The 16,571-nt window shown below is 42.8% G+C and overlaps 1 protein-coding gene across 2 annotated transcripts in view; it reads left to right on the top strand.

Moving 5' to 3' along the window:
* The window catches only part of LOC126468396 (tubulin polyglutamylase TTLL5), a 231,063-nt gene that overhangs the window by 26,923 nt on the left and 187,569 nt on the right, over positions 1-16,571 (top strand). The gene's annotated exons all lie outside the window — the stretch shown is intronic.

The raw sequence follows: 16,571 nt of genomic DNA, 5'->3' as shown, positions 1-16,571 counted from the left end.
ATTTCAGCTTAATATTGGATCGTACAATGCCAACGGTCTGTCTTATATATTCTACGTAATCATGTTGTTCCCCCCCATGAACCATGGACCTTGCCGTTGGTGGGGAGGCTTGCGTGCCTCAGCGATACAGATAGCCGTACCTTAGGTGCAACCACAACGGAGGGGTATCTGTTGAGAGGCCAGACAAACGTGTGGTTCCTGAAGAGGGGCAGCAGCCTTTTCAGTAGTTGCAAGGGCAACAGTCTGGATGATTGACTGATCTGGCCTTGTAACAATAACCAAAACGGCCTTGCTGTGCTGGTACTGCGAACGGCTGAAAGCAAGGGGAAACTACAGCCGTAATTTTTCCCGAGGGCATGCAGCTTTACTGTATGATTACATGATGATGGCGTCCTCTTGGGTAAAATATTCCGGAGGTAAAATAGTCCCCCATTCGGATCTCCGGGCGGGGACTACTCAAGAGGATGTCGTTATCAGGAGAAAGAAAACTGGCGTTCTACGGATCGGAGCGTGGAATGTCAGATCCCTTAATCGGGCAGGTAGGTTAGAAAATTTAAAAAGGGAAATGGATAGGTTGAAGTTAGATATAGTGGGAATTAGTGAAGTTCGGTGGCAGGAGGAACAAGACTTCTGGTCAGGTGACTACAGGGTTATAAACACAAAATCAAATAGGGGTAATGCAGGAGTAGGTTTAATAATGAATAGGAAAATAGGAATGCGCGTAAGCTACTACAAACAGCATAGTGAACGCATTATTGTGGCCAAGATAGATACGAAGCCCACGCCTACTACAGTAGTACAAGTTTATATGCCAACTAGCTCTGCAGATGACGAAGAAATTGAAGAAATGTATGATGAAATAAAAGAAATTATTCAGATTGTGAAGGGAGACGAAAATTTAATAGTCATGGGTGACTGGAATTCGAGTGTAGGAAAAGGGAGAGAAGGAAACATAGTAGGTGAATATGGATTGGGGGACAGAAATGAAAGAGGAAGCCGCCTGGTCGAATTTTGCACAGAGCACAACATAATCATAACTAACACTTGGTTTAAGAATCATGAAAGAAGGTTGTATACATGGAAGAATCCTGGAGATACTAAAAGGTATCAGATAGATTATATAATGGTAAGACAGAGATTTAGGAACCAGGTTTTAAATTGTAAGACATTTCCAGGGGCAGATGTGGACTCTGACCACAATCTATTGGTTATGACCTGTAGATTAAAACTGAAGGAACTGCAAAAAGGTGGGAATTTAAGGAGATGGGACCTGGATAAACTAAAAGAACCAGAGGTTGTACAGAGATTCAGGGAGAGCATAAGGGAGCAATTGACAGGAATGGGGGAAATAAATACAGTAGAAGAAGAATGGGTAGCTTTGAGGGATGAAGTAGTGAAGGCAGCAGAGGATCAAGTAGGTAAAAAGACAAGGGCTAGTAGAAATCCTTGGGTAACAGAAGAAATATTGAATTTAATTGATGAAAGGAGAAAATATAAAAATGCAGTAAGTGAAACAGGCAAAAAGGAATACAAACGTCTCAAAAATGAGATCGACAGGAAGTGCAAAATGGCTAAGCAGGGATGGCTAGAGGACAAATGTAAGGATGTAGAGGCCTATCTCACTAGGGGTAAGATAGATACCGCCTACAGGAAAATTAAAGAGACCTTTGGAGATAAGAGAACGACTTGTATGAATATCAAGAGCTCAGATGGAAACCCAGTTCTAAGCAAAGAAGGGAAAGCAGAAAGGTGGAAGGAGTATATAGAGGGTCTATACAAGGGCGATGTACTTGAGGACAATATTATGGAAATGGAAGAGGATGTAGATGAAGATGAAATGGGAGATATGATACTGCGTGAAGAGTTTGACAGAGCACTGAAAGACCTGAGTCGAAACAAGGCCCCCGGAGTAGACAATATTCCATTGGAACTACTGACGGCTGTGGGAGAGCCAGTCCTGACAAAACTCTACCATCTGGTGAGCAAGATGTATGAAACAGGCGAAATACCCTCAGACTTCAAGAAGAATATAATAATTCCAATCCCAAAGAAAGCAGGTGTTGACAGATGTGAAAATTACCGAACTATCAGCTTAATAAGTCACAGCTGCAAAATACTAACACGAATTCTTTACAGACGAATGGAAAAACTAGTAGAAGCCAACCTCGGGGAAGATCAGTTTGGATTCCGTAGAAACACTGGAACACGTGAGGCAATACTGACCTTACGACTTATCTTAGAAGAAAGATTAAGGAAAGGCAAACCTACGTTCCTAGCATTTGTAGACTTAGAGAAAGCTTTTGACAATGTTGACTGGAATACTCTCTTTCAAATTCTAAAGGTGGCAGGGGTAAAATACAGGGAGCGAAAGGCTATTTACAATTTGTACAGAAACCAGATGGCAGTTATAAGAGTCGAGGGACATGAAAGGGAAGCAGTGGTTGGGAAGGGAGTAAGACAGGGTTGTAGCCTCTCCCCGATGTTGTTCAATCTGTATATTGAGCAAGCAGTAAAGGAAACAAAAGAAAAATTCGGAGTAGGTATTAAAATTCATGGAGAAGAAATAAAAACTTTGAGGTTCGCCGATGACATTGTAATTCTGTCAGAGACAGCAAAGGACTTGGAAGAGCAGTTGAATGGAATGGACAGTGTCTTGAAAGGAGGATATAAGATGAACATCAACAAAAGCAAAACAAGGATAATGGAATGTAGTCTAATTAAGTCGGGTGATGCTGAGGGAATTAGATTAGGAAATGAGGCACTTAAAGTAGTAAAGGAGTTTTGCTATTTGGGGAGCAAAATAACTGATGATGGTCGAAGTAGAGAGGATATAAAATGTAGGCTGGCAATGGCAAGGAAAGCGTTTCTGAAGAAGAGAAATTTGTTAACATCCAGTATAGATTTAAGTGTCAGGAAGTCATTTCTGAAAGTATTCGTATGGAGTGTAGCCATGTATGGAAGTGAAACATGGACGATAAATAGTTTGGACAAAAAGAGAATAGAAGCTTTCGAAATGTGGTGCTACAGAAGAATGCTGAAGATTAGATGGGTAGATCACATAACTAATGAGGAAGTATTGAATAGGATTGGGGAGAAGAGAAGTTTGTGGCACAACTTGACCAGAAGAAGGGATCGGTTGGTAGGACATGTTCTGAGGCATCAAGGGATCACCAATTTAGTATTGGAGGGCAACGTGGAGGGTAAAAATCGTAGAGGGAGACCAAGAGATGAATACACTAAGCAGATTCAGAAGGATGTAGGTTGCAGTAGGTACTGGGAGATGAAAAAGCTTGCACAGGATAGAGTAGCATGGAGAGCTGCATCAAACCAGTCTCAGGACTGAAGACCACAACAACAACAACAACAACAACAATCATGTTGTTGTGATGCTTTGGTTCCACCGTCCCTTCAGATAGTTTTCAGGTGCGACTCTCTTCCTGTGGCCAACGACTGTCGCGCCTTAAGTCATAACGTTTCCTTTATTACTAATTTTTGTCGTTAACTCGATGTAGGACGCTTTCACTCCTTAATCCGTCAACGCATATGATCTTAAACAGTCTCGTGTAACATACGTTTCAAATACCGTTCATTATTTCATTTAAGTCTTCACGATAACCAAAATTGACACACACCTGTGCCACAAATATAGCTTTTCACGAATCCTTTTCTGATTTCAAGGATTATGTTACTGATGTTAACATCCTTTTTTTTTTTTTTTTGACAGCATTGCTGTCACCTTGACATAGCCTGTCCCAACGCAGTGTTCGAGGAAGAGCAACGGTGCAGTGAGGAACAATTTAAGATGCAGTATAATTTCCAGCCCCCATTTTTTTTTTTTTTTTTTTTGGAAAAGAACTTCTGTAGAGAGAATAGTATTATGAAATGAAATAAGTATATTTTCAGTAGTCTTTGGCTCTTCCCATCCTCATTAACGGACATGGTTCCGCTGTAGCTGTTAACAGTCAAAAGAAGCGTTAGTCCACTACAGGCCTTTTGGGCGTTTTTTTTTTGTTTTTTAGCACAACGTGGTGGTCAATCGCAACTATATAATACATTGTAAGAACAGTGGTCTTAAAATGTCGGACACGGGTCAGGGACGAGCGTCGCGCATTGTCAGTGACAATCGGTTTCAAAACTGACAAGAATTATTATGCCAGTCATTGCGGGTCCATTCCAACAAGTTCCCGGTCGAACATTACGAATGGCATATGGAGTCTGTTAAAACGCCGCTGCTCACAGTGGCACATAAATCCGCGCGTCTTCAACGGGCCACAGTACCTCACAGGAGGCGTGTAGCAGTGTTGCCAACTCTAAAAAAACCCGAGTCGCTAGATTCAATATCAAAAGTCGCTAGAAAGTCGCTAAAACTGATTTTACTTGGGGTGTACTGAAAATTTCGTGCTGTGAATGGTGCAATAAGCCAGTGGCGGAGGAGGGGGGGGGGGAATATTAATAAAAGCTCTCATACGTAATTGCTATATTGTCTTAATTAAATGACTCATCGCTTGCAACAACATATATATAAAATACGCTAACGTTTAATTAAACTTGTTGTCATAATTGATGCAACACACAAATTGTTGTTTCAATCACAGTAGTCAAATATACTAGAAATATACAACTATATTTGTAACAAAAGAAAGCAAGAAAACAAATTAAGTTACAAAATATATACATACCGGTATGTCAGCTATTCATCGTCGTCACTCAGAAGATCGAATAACTCTTCTGTTTCATGCTCTGACAAAACTGTAGTTGATGTAGAGGGTTGAACGTCGCTCAACAGATGATGCAGTTCGACTGGTTTTGTCGCAAAAGGGTAACTTTTGTTCGTTCCAACAAGCTCCAATACGTCTGACGGTATGTCAAAAGATGCACAATCTTTATTTTGTTTCTTCAGCTGGTCTCTCAATATGATCAAAGCATTATTTGTCTTTAACGATAATCTGTTACGTTGTTTAGTTTTTATAATGTTCATAGAACTGAATATTCTTTCCATTTCTGCATTTTAAGGCGGTAGGCATAGAACAGTCATTGCTAGCTGTGAAATCAAAGAAAAAGGATTCTCCCCTGCGGTATTTTCATACTGCAAAACCTCACTCCAAAATAAAACAGTGTTAGTAGTGTTATTCCACCTAATGAAGTTGATATTATGCCATTCTTGCAACATACAGTCTATGAAATCGCTACTAAAATCCAGTTCCTTGACTACATCCGCTACAGCATTATTTTTATTCACTTTTAGTATTTCTTCAACATTCAGCATTGACTTTTTTCAGGATCGTAACTTTACTTGGCAGTCTTTGTTGAATTTCTTTTATGAGTTTCAGGCTAAACTGAATGCATCTCTTCTTCAAATAAACTTTATTTTGTTCAGACAAACTTGACTCAGACAATTTCTATAGTCAAAATCTTAGTTTTGTTAATGAAAATACTGGCCGAAAATAGTTTTGAGTCGTCAGTACTCCAAAAGTCGCCAGATAAGTCACTAAATAATTTTTGTCGCTAAAAAGTTTTTTTTGTCGCTAAGACGAAGGCAAAAGTCGCCATTTCTAGCGACAAAGTCGCTAAATTGGCAACGCTGGCGTGTAGTATCCAACGATTCGAAATTTTTCCTCGAGGTGTCGAGTGCACCCATGTTCCAAATGAGACGTTTTAACCCAGTGTATGGAGTGTAACGTTCAGTCCGGAGATAGTTCTGTGTTGTTTTAGTATGTTTTCGTACCATCCAGGTAACAGTAAACATGAACCTTCTCCTACGTCACCATAATGAGTATCCTGTAGACACTAACCCTGGAAGCACAAATATTTATGCCATTGCCATATTTTCAGTTCGTCGTATCTATGCATCAACAGAAACCTTTGCAGATGTATATTGGTAGACAAGTGCATCAGTAAGTAATGTCTAGCTTAATAGTCGGTAACATTGTCAACTGTATATGCTGTAAACTTACTCCTAAACGAAACCTTTGTCAGTGTATACATGTTTTTGGCGGGCATTTAGATGCATCACATGGCAGTGACTCAAAACTCTAAAAGGCCTGTACCGGATTTTCCAGCAATGGACAGAAGAATCAGAAATGTAAATGTAAGGATAATATAAGATTAGGGTATCTTGTTTGTAAACACACATTTGTACCAAAGATCAGCATTATAGATTAGCATTATTGTTGTGCAGGTAAGTGGCATTGCGGGACAGTTTAGTTGCTGAGAAGGTGTCGACACGCTATTCAAAACTCTGACTCCTAGCAGACGTTTGTAATTTCAGCTTGTGGCTGTGTCGAATTTCACTCCAGTTTCCGCCAACTTTCCAGCGCGTGAAATTTTGTTTACGGGAGCGAACCAGCAAACATGGCAGTCAAGGCGTAGTCGGTATATGGGGAAACAATCGGCACATAGCTAATAGCAGTTTGACGCCGAGTAAGCGTACATTAACAACATGACATAAATGTGCTTACGTGAGTACATGACTGTAGTTCAGTAATAACAGCCAAGATGGCGTTAAGATTCTTTTTTCAACACTGACAGGCACTACAATGGAATATAGGAATCCTTGTGGCCAACAAACGTCAACATTTCTGCCGATTCGTCTTCCAGAGCATGTTTAGATTTCACCCGACTAATGTGCAGAGGCCCAGTGCGAGCTGGAAGAACATAAGCATCCTTGTAGCCATGTGAATCTCTTCCAATAATAGTGGAAACTTGTTTTCAACAAACTATTGCCCCCACCCCCAGAAGTAGATGCGTTAACACAACAGGTCCAATCAACTGGTTGTCATCCTCTATTATACCACACCATACATTTACACAGAAGCGTTCTTAAGTCTTTCTACAAAGGTATTGGGTTTTCGTCGGACCACTGATGTAACTTCAGTGATACTTATTGATACTGTCACGCGTGAAACTGACTTCGCAGTAAACCATAACGTGTTACCCGCCATATTCTTGTATGTGGATTGATAGATGTAGAAATTTTGCCAGTGCTTGTTGGACTACGTTCCACTAACTTAATATTTTCTACTTCATCCACGCTCTGCTCATTTGCTACTTAGGTTTTCCATAATTTCCCTTAATCCATTTAGGAAGATGCCGAGATGGTTCTTCAAAAGGACCGGCTGCATTCCTTCTCCATCCTTCCCTAATCCGAGATTGTGCTCCGCCTCTAATGACCTCGTTGTTGGCGGGACGTTGAACACAAATCTGCTTCCCTCCCACCTGTTCATTTGCACGTTCCTATGACATATGGCTGCTGGGCACCGCATCAGTGTCACGTAGTTTCGTGAAAACACGAGTAAACACTTGAATTTGTTATTTTGCGTTTAGGATGTCGTCTGCCGTAACCTCTAGAAGCAGCAACAATGTTCACATGACAATACCCGTGCGCAAATACCATATTGGTATAGTCAGCATTTGTAAATACCTGCGGTATGCTTAAACGAGGCAGCAGGATTGGCCAGAAAATCACACAGTTGAAAAATTTACTTATGTAAACGCAACACAACTTGATTTTCAGAATGAAAATTGCAATCAGTAAATTAACCCATAGCAAATGGAGTGTCAACACGCAAAATAAGTACTTATCGCTGTAACCGGCTATACCTCTGTAACCAATTAAATTGGATACATGTTATATGTAGTGTTTTATTCTAATTAGTCTGTACCACCACATCAACATTTAGTGTTCAAACTGAAACATCCTGTGGTAGATAGCGAATATTTCGCTAAAAGTAAAAGCTGCAAGTCTTGTAATTTAATGCGGCTTTGATACCCAGCATTTCGTAGTACGTCAGTCAGTTGAAATCTACCTTCTGTCCTGCCATGGACCATGAAAGAAGGAAGTTTTATACAACATGCTAAGACGGCAAATTCCAGAAGTGACTTCAGTGAGAAGCAATGAATTTCTCTATTAGACTGCAATGGAAATAAAGTTGGAAACAAAAAAGAACCTTTTCCAAGCCCAATGTGGGCTTTCCTGGCAATCACTGTAAGAGAATCTTTAAGATTTGTCTGTGGGATTTAAAATTTCGAGTTGTTCCATCGAGGCTAATGTGGCAGTTGCTTCTCAGAAAGGCTGCACCTGTTCAGGTAAGTAAAAGGAAACAGTTTGTTGATGAGCATATGCAATTTAAGTTTCCATAAGGAGGCATTTCTCCACAGTAGTGCTGCCTCGGATATTTTTTTGAAGCGTAAGTTCAGAGATACAAACATGTCATGCATCAGCTTAAAATGTGTGCACTTAAAAATATTATAAATCAAATCCATTGTGAACAAAATTAAGTCAACTTTCCAAAACAAGCATCTTATGGTACTTCCCATTCCCACTTATAAGCATTAGGTACGACTATGTCGTGCTGGAGCACCTCAAATAAAGGAGCTTTAGCTGTGAAATACATACATGGTCTTAATAAGTTGTTTTTATAGATACACAGCGTACCTTTTTCACTAATAAAAAAATAAATGCTGTACACCATTTCGGTGCTATCTATCGTAAATGATAGAATTTGGTCTGAACAAATAGATGAAAGTAATTCTCTATTACACTGAACAACAAATTTGAAGTGAAAGTGTGTAAATTGCATGATTTTGAGTGAGTTAGGTTTATTTCAGTATAAAATGATACAAAATCATCTTCATAAGTATTTAGCTCTAGATTTTTAAGAAATGTAACCTGCATTTTTGTACAAATAAAGCATTTGTGTTTAAAGATTCAGCATAACAAATTTTAAATGAATAATTACTTGAATTGTGTGTTATGCATTGATAAATTTCAGTGCCATTCTGGAAGTACAAAAGTAAAATATTAAGGAAAAATGAAGATAATATTACACAAATGAAAATACTTTGTAAGTCTACTTTGTACAAGAACTGTGTAAAGCACAAAAGAAAATATATAAATTAACTGGTCACAAATGTGTATAAAGGATGTCCATATGTACAGTATACATATTTTGTTCAGAGATAAATTCAGATGACCGTTTTCGCTTGGCTTGACGTTTATACACATACTCGGGAACCTTTATCACAGTCCAGCAGTAATATACTAAAATAATAGGGCTCATCTTTCTGGCATACCTCTTCTCAAATATGGCAATATCTTGATGAAATCGATTCCATGTTCATCACTTACTGCACCACGATCTTTGGGGAAGAAGTCAAGGTTACTAGGTAAGAAATGCATTGTCTGTGACATGTTGCAACCAACTTTTTCACAAGATGACACGTTATTTACAATCTCCTTTTATTTATTACACAGTTGTTTCCTAAGAACTGTAAACATACTGTCTTAAAACATTCCCATGCATGCTTATCACCACCTTGTATGATTCCATCAAAAGTATGGTCGTCAAAAAGCTCTCGAATCTGTGGGCCTACAAAGATGCCCTCCTTTACTTTGGCATCACTTAAGGGAATTTTTGCCTTAAGTACTTAAACAGTAATATAAACCATTGTTACTAGTTAGGACTTCGACAAACCATTATAATACTTGATTTTAAACATAACATAAAAATCCGTTATAAAACAATGTAAAATGAAAACTAGAGCTAATTTTGAATTGTCTTTGTGATATTCGCGATCAGCACATTAGAACTGATAGGTATTGGCTATTTTCATTAGATTTACATTTTCATTGTTGCACAGTGGTATAAATAACTTATAACAACACATGTTAAATTTTTCGCTTATTCTTAGCAAACAAGCATTTCTTTCGTTATTGCCATCAACCAGTATAGAAACCTAAAGATCTGTGAAAATCAGCACATAGCTATTATGAAGTCTCATATGATCTACTCATTACTGGTATAAAGAAACCTAATATCTCATTTCTCATACCGCTTGCCGTAGCTCTCACGAATTGTGAAGCCGCTGATGAATAGAAAATCTTGTTTTCCTTTGTATATGCAGCAGACTCCATTTCCACCTCAAAGCATAGGTTTAGCTGCCGCCACGAGGTGTGCATTGCGATCAATAGTTTGAGCCTGATAACGATGGTGCAGCTGGTGGTCTGATGGGGCTGGGGGCTCGCCACTAAACGAACGCTCGATAATTTAATTACGGTTTAGCTGTGAATGAGCGCCTAAATATAGAAACTGTGTGGAAAGGGGGCGGATGTTTTCTTTTTTCAGGGTAGCGTGCAAGGATGTCTACCAGAGAAACAGTTTAAACACGCGAAGCCGGAAAACGCGTTTTACGTGCGTTGTACATAATTTGACAGATGTAGTTGTTAACTTCTGCTTTCAAGCTAAAAGGCGCAGTTTAAATTCGGTAATTACCAGAGTTGTTGAAGAAACGCAGGGGATTTGTTGGATTTCATGAATGCAGTCATATTCTAGCTGTTGGGGGGGGGTTCCTTCCGATGGTTCACATTTGACTGCTGAAAATTTTGCGGCACAAATTGCCATAAAAGAAGCATAAAAATGGAGACATGTTTAGCATTGAAGACGTTTACAAATTTTACTTTAACTGCCAGTGTATGGTTGCGAAGAAACTGACTAGAATGGTAATATATTTATTCAAGTATGATGAGGCGGATATAAAAATTATGGGCTCCATTTAAATACACTGAACATGAGTGGAAATTGTCACGTGTTAATTCTATGATATTAACGTTCTATTTACATTTTATTGGTCTCGACTCAGTGTTGTGTAATATTACTTCACTATTAGCCCCAAAGAAAAATGTAGTTAGTGGTACTGTGGCTTTGCAGTATAAAATACATTGCGTTATTGGTTCAAACTTGGCAATGAAACTGACAACAGAAAAGTCGCTCAGTTACCGCCGTTAAATTAGCTGACGATCAGATGAAAACGGCGATGAGAGGTGACGGAATACATTTCCAGGAAGTTAAGGTATTAAGTCATGACAGATTGCAAACACGGAGTGGGAAGTGTAAGAAACAGTTTTTACTTTTTTGTGTATTGTGTATAAATGTGCTGTGAGGCAGCTCTTTACCTGATACTACGTACTGTACAAGAAAATTCCAACATCTTCATACTCTGTAGCTCCTGTACGTTGGGCTCTATTGCCTGTACTCAAAAACTAGCAGAGAAACAATGAGTGATAAACAGTTACCTTATTGGTTTAGTTTCAAAAGATGCCAGAAGAGGTGGGTGGTCAAACGCGAATGTCAAGAAATTTCGCAAGCTAGACTTTAAACAAAAAATCATAATGCAAACGGACACAGGTGTATTTAGACATGGCGTGCGTTCATACGTTGCGCAGTGAAGCACAGTGTAGATTTAATCGTTCTTTCGCCTCTGTATTCAATACAGATGTAAAATTATAACTTGATTTACTCAATAGTGAGTTTCTTCGGATGACTGCAGATCGCACTTAGACAAACGAAGTCATTACCATCAGAAGCCGAAATCCGCAGAAGACCGTCCACGATTACAATTGACGAAGATTATGAAGTCGCCAAAGAACACATTTGCACAGATTTTGCCAATGAGACATCGAGAGCAACAGAGAAATCAGACTAGCTATATTTTCGTGTAACACAGTGGCAGCCAAGGCTGTTTCTGCCATTAAGCAAGTTTACGCGGCCTTATAGGGCGGCATATATTTAGGGGTGTCAAAGAGCACAAAAAATTAATTCCAAATCAAACAGCGAAAAATTTGAACACACAAAAAGAATCTCTCACGTTTTGGCCTTTATGTGATGGTCCCCTGTTTTTCAAAATTTTCCCGAAGAGCGAGCCAATTGGGGAAGGGCGCCATACACGGTGCATCGTGCCCATCATATGCTGATACCTATCGCATCCTTTGTCGACGTGGATCTGCACTTCTGCTCATTCTCCAACTGTTGGGTGATGTCACTCTCCTTGGTGCATATTATTCCGTCAACTGTGCAGTATCGTTTTCTATGCTGAAGATGATAATGGACTTGATTGCTTGGTTGCACCTGATATCCAGAACAGTAGCCAGTCCATTTTGGTGGGGCCGCAATGTACCCTGTTGGCTGTTGCCCCCTGACCACACAGGGATGCTCTGCTGTTGCCTCTGCCATTAACTCCTCACGTATGCCAAGGAGTAGATGCCAGTCACCCTATGGTATCGGGACTCCCGGAAATGGCCATCCTGCCAGGTGGCCTTTGCTGCAGCTGGGTGGCGCCTGTGGGGAGGGCCCCTGGTCGGAGTGGGTGGCATCAGGGTGGATGACATGCGGTGAAGTGTAGTACATGATCTCTTACTGATGGTCAGACACTGGCAGTCTCTAAGCTCTCACAGGCTCATTTTAGTGCACAGAAGTATGACCCCAAATCGTTCCTCTCCCTGGCCACACCATGGGAGGAACGTCAGGCTAAGAATGGTAGCAACTCTTATGGACCCCGGTACCTTGTATGTTCGAGAGTTGATGTGGAATATTTCATGATGATGAAGCCTCAGTTTTTTGTTGAGCATTTAGAGGACAAGTTTGGGGAGGTGGAGGGCTTGTCAAAAATGAGATCTGAGTCAGTCTTGATCAAAACGGCGTCCTCTGCCCAGTCAAAGGCGTTAATCGCTTGTGACAAGCTGGGTGATGTCTCTGCAACCACCATGTCCCACAAGAGCTTAAATATGGTCCAGGGTATCACATTTCACAGGGACCTTCTTTTGCAGTCTGACGATGAGCTGCGCGCCAATTTAGAGCAGTGAGGTGTACATTTCGTTCGGCGTGTCCACCAGGGTCCGAGAGATAATCAGGTTTCCACCAGTGCCTTCAACTTGGCCTTAGAGTGTGATACATTACCTGAGGTCAAGGTGATAGTCTACCGCTGTGGTGTAAAGCCCCATATCCATCCCCCAATGCAGTGCTTTAAATGCTGGGAGTTCAGCCATATTTCTTCCAGCTGTACTTCCAGCGTCATATGTAGAGATTGCGGACGCCCATCACATCCCAATACTCCATGTGCCCCACCTCCCATCTGTGTCAGCTGTGGAGAGCACCATCTGCCTTGCTCGCCTGACTGCAGGATTCTCCAGAAAAAAGGAAAATCATGGATTACAAGACCCTGGACCGACTGACCTACACTGAGGCTAATAGGAACTTTGAACGCCTACATCCTGCATGTATGACATCTTACACCACCACTACAACAGTTCTAGCCCCATCAGCTCTGCCAACCCCAGTCACCTTTCAGAGCTGCAGGACTACACCTGCCCTCTTGATGCTTAGGGGCATTTTCCTCCCTGTTGCTCCTGCACCACCTACTTTGGGAGCAACAACCCTCCACCAACCATCAGGGATATCAGTCCCCACTTCTGCGCTGGAGAAGCGTGAGTCTTCTTTGATTCTGCTCGCTAGGAAGTGGTCCATTGGCTCACTCCTTTCTCAGGTTTCTGCTAGTGGGAAAGACGACACCCGCCATTGGCTGAAGAGCCCAAAAGCAGCTGGTCGTAAGGCTTCACGCTCATCCTCAGTCCCGCAGACTTAATCAGTGGAGTCCTCCCAGCCGGGGAAACCCAAGGAGCAGTGAGAGAAATCCAAAAAGAAAGCCCCCAAGACCAAGGGAATTACGGTGGCACTCACACCACCGCTACCTACAAGCTCTCTGTCTGAGGATGCGGTGGAGATTCTGGGACCTAGATATCGCCAGACCCTCAGACGCAATGGATATAGACGGCTCAGGCAATAAGTCGGTGGCAGCAGGTGACCCTGAGGCGTAAGCTGCCTCATTGAATGTTCTATGCCTTGCCAGTCTCACGATGTCATCCTCCAGTGGAATTGCGGCGGTTTTTTCCACCGCCTGTCTGAGCTACAGCAACTGTTAAGCTTCACACCTGCTTCCTGCATTGCCCTCCAGGAAACCTGCCTCCCTGCAATGCGGACCCCTGCTCTCAGCAGCTATAAGAGATTTTACAGGAACCGTAGCGACTATAATCGACTGTCAGGTGGAGTTTGCGTTTGTGTCCTCAACTCAGTCTGTAGTGAAACTGTGCCCATTCAAATCCCTCTTGAAGCTGTGGCTGTCAGAATAACGACGCAGGAAATAACTGTCTGCAATGTATATTTTCCTCCAGATGCTGCAGTACCCCTGAATATATTAGCTACACTGATTGATCAGCTCCCTAAACCTTTCCTACTTTTGGAAGATTTTAACGCCCATAACCTGTTTTGGGGTGGCGCCGTGCTTACTGGCCAAGCCTCTTAAATGCTGGGACCGCCACACATTTCATTGCGGCTCATGGTAGCTACTCGGCCATTGATTTATAAATTTGCAGCCCAGGACTTCTCCCATCTATCCACTGGAGAGCACATGACGTCATGTGTGATAGTGACCACTTCATCTTCCTGTCACTGACCTGGCGTCAGGCCCATGGACGCCTGCTCAGATGGGCTTTAAACAAGGCGGACTGGGAAACTTTCACCTCTGCTGTCACCGTTGAATCTCCCCCACACGGTAACATCGATGTGATGGTTGAGCAGGTGACAACAACATTCGTTTCTGCGACAGAAAAAGTGACCACTCGCTTTTTAGGGTGCCCCCAGCGAGAGGCAGTCCCTTGGTGGTCGCCGGAAGTCGTTGAACCAATTACAGAGCGTCGGCGAGATCTACAGTGGCATAAGCGGCACCCTTCCCTGGAGCACCTCATAGCCTATAAACGGCACTGTGCCCGTGTTCACCAGCTTATCAAACGACGGAAGCAGGAGTGTTGGGAGAGATAAGTCTCGACCATTGGGTGCCATACGTCACCTTCCCAAGTCTGGGCAAGGATCAAACGTGTTTTTGGGTACCAGAACCCAACAGCTGTTCCTGGTGTTAACATAAATGGCGTATTAACTACCGACGCAAACGTGATTGGCGAGCACTTTGCTGAACACTAAGTTCGAGTCTTTGCGTTGGACAACTACCCCCAGCCTTTCCACTCTCAAACGGCGGCTGGAAGGAAAAGTCCTCTCTTTCACTACACGCCACAGTGAATCCTATGACGCCCCATTTACAGAGTGGGAGCTCCTCACATTGCACATTGCCCCGACACCTCTCCTGGGCCAGATCGGATCCACAGTCAGATGCTTAAACATCCCTCATCTGACTACAAGCGACATCTCCTCATCTTCAATGGGATCTGATGTGATGCCATCTTTCCATCACAATGGTGGGACAGCACCATCATTCAGGTTGCTCAAACCCGGTAAAAGCCCACCTTGATGTGGATAGCTGTTGGCCCATCAGTCACCAGTGTTCTTTGTAAGCTGCTGGAATGTGTGGTGTGCAGCGGTTGTGTTGGGTCCTGGAGTCACGTGGCCTACTGGCTCCATGTCGGGGCAGTTTCTGCCAGGGTCACTCTACCACTGATAATCTTGTGTCCCTCGAGTCTGCCATCCAAACAGCCTTTTCCAGACGCCAACATCTGGTTGCCAACTTTGATTTACTAAGTGTATGACACGACCTGGCGACCTCATATGCTTTCCACATTATACAAGTGGGGTTTCTGAGGCCCATTCCCGATTTTTACCCAAAAATTTCCTGTTGCTTTGTACTTTCTGCGTCCAAGTTGGTAGTCTCCCCCCCCCCCCCCCCCCAATATCTCTGTGTAGTGTGTGTGTCTCTATTTTTAGTGTCCATTAATGGCTAACAGCAGCTTGTAGGGCCCTCCGCCCCACCTTCTCTGTATGCAGACGACTTCTGCATTTCATACTGCTCCACCAGTACTGGTGTCGCTGACTGGCGCCTACAGGGAGCCATCCACAAGGCGTAGTCAGGGGCTCTAACCAACGGTTTCCCGTTCTCCGCCGCAAAGTCGTGTGTTATGCACTTTTGTCGGCTTCGTACTGTTCATCCGGAACAAGAACTTTACCTTAATGACGATCCACTCACTTCAGTGGAGACATATCGATTCTTAGGACTGGTTTTCGACGCCCAATTGACTTGGCTTCCTCACCTTCATCAGCTTAAGCGGAGGTGCTGGCAGCACCTCAATGCCCTCCGCTGCCTGAGCAACACCAACTGGGGTGCAGATCGCTCTTGTTCAATCCCACCTTGACTATGGGAGTCTCGTTTATGGTGCAGCGGCACCTTCAGTGTTGCGTTTACTCGACCCATTGCACCACTGTGGCATTTGCCTAGCGACAGGTTGTAGGAAGAGTCCGGTGACCAGCGTCCTGGTGGAGGCCAGAGTTCGTCCATTGCAGGTTAGGCGTGCACAACTGCTGGCCAGTTACGTTGCACACGTTCGTTGCTCTGCACATCCGAATTACCGTTTCCTTTTCCCACCCTCAGCGTTTTATCTCCCGCATCGGCGGCCCAGGTCATGGCTTCCAATTGCAGTTCGTGTCCAATCCCTTCTTTCCGAACTAGAGTCCTTGCCTTTACCCACCTATATTTGAGGTCGATTCACATACACCTCCATGGTGTACACCTAGGCCACGGCTTCACCTGGACCTTTCACATGGCCGTAAAGATTCTCAGTTAACTCCGCAGCTCTCCGCTGCCACTTCCTCTCGATTCTTGACGTGTACCGAGGCCGTGAAGTGGTTTACACTGACGGCTTGATGGCTGATGATCACGTTGGCTTCGCGTCTGTCCGTGGAGGACATATTGAACAGCATTCCTTTTCCGATGGCTGCAATGTTTTCACATCCGAGCTG

The sequence above is a fragment of the Schistocerca serialis genome, chromosome 1 (assembly GCF_023864345.2).
Source record: "Schistocerca serialis cubense isolate TAMUIC-IGC-003099 chromosome 1, iqSchSeri2.2, whole genome shotgun sequence".
NCBI classification, from domain to species: Eukaryota; Metazoa; Arthropoda; class Insecta; order Orthoptera; family Acrididae; genus Schistocerca; species Schistocerca serialis.
The sequence above is the reverse complement of the archived record's forward strand: the minus strand, read 5'-3'. Positions and strand labels throughout refer to the sequence as shown.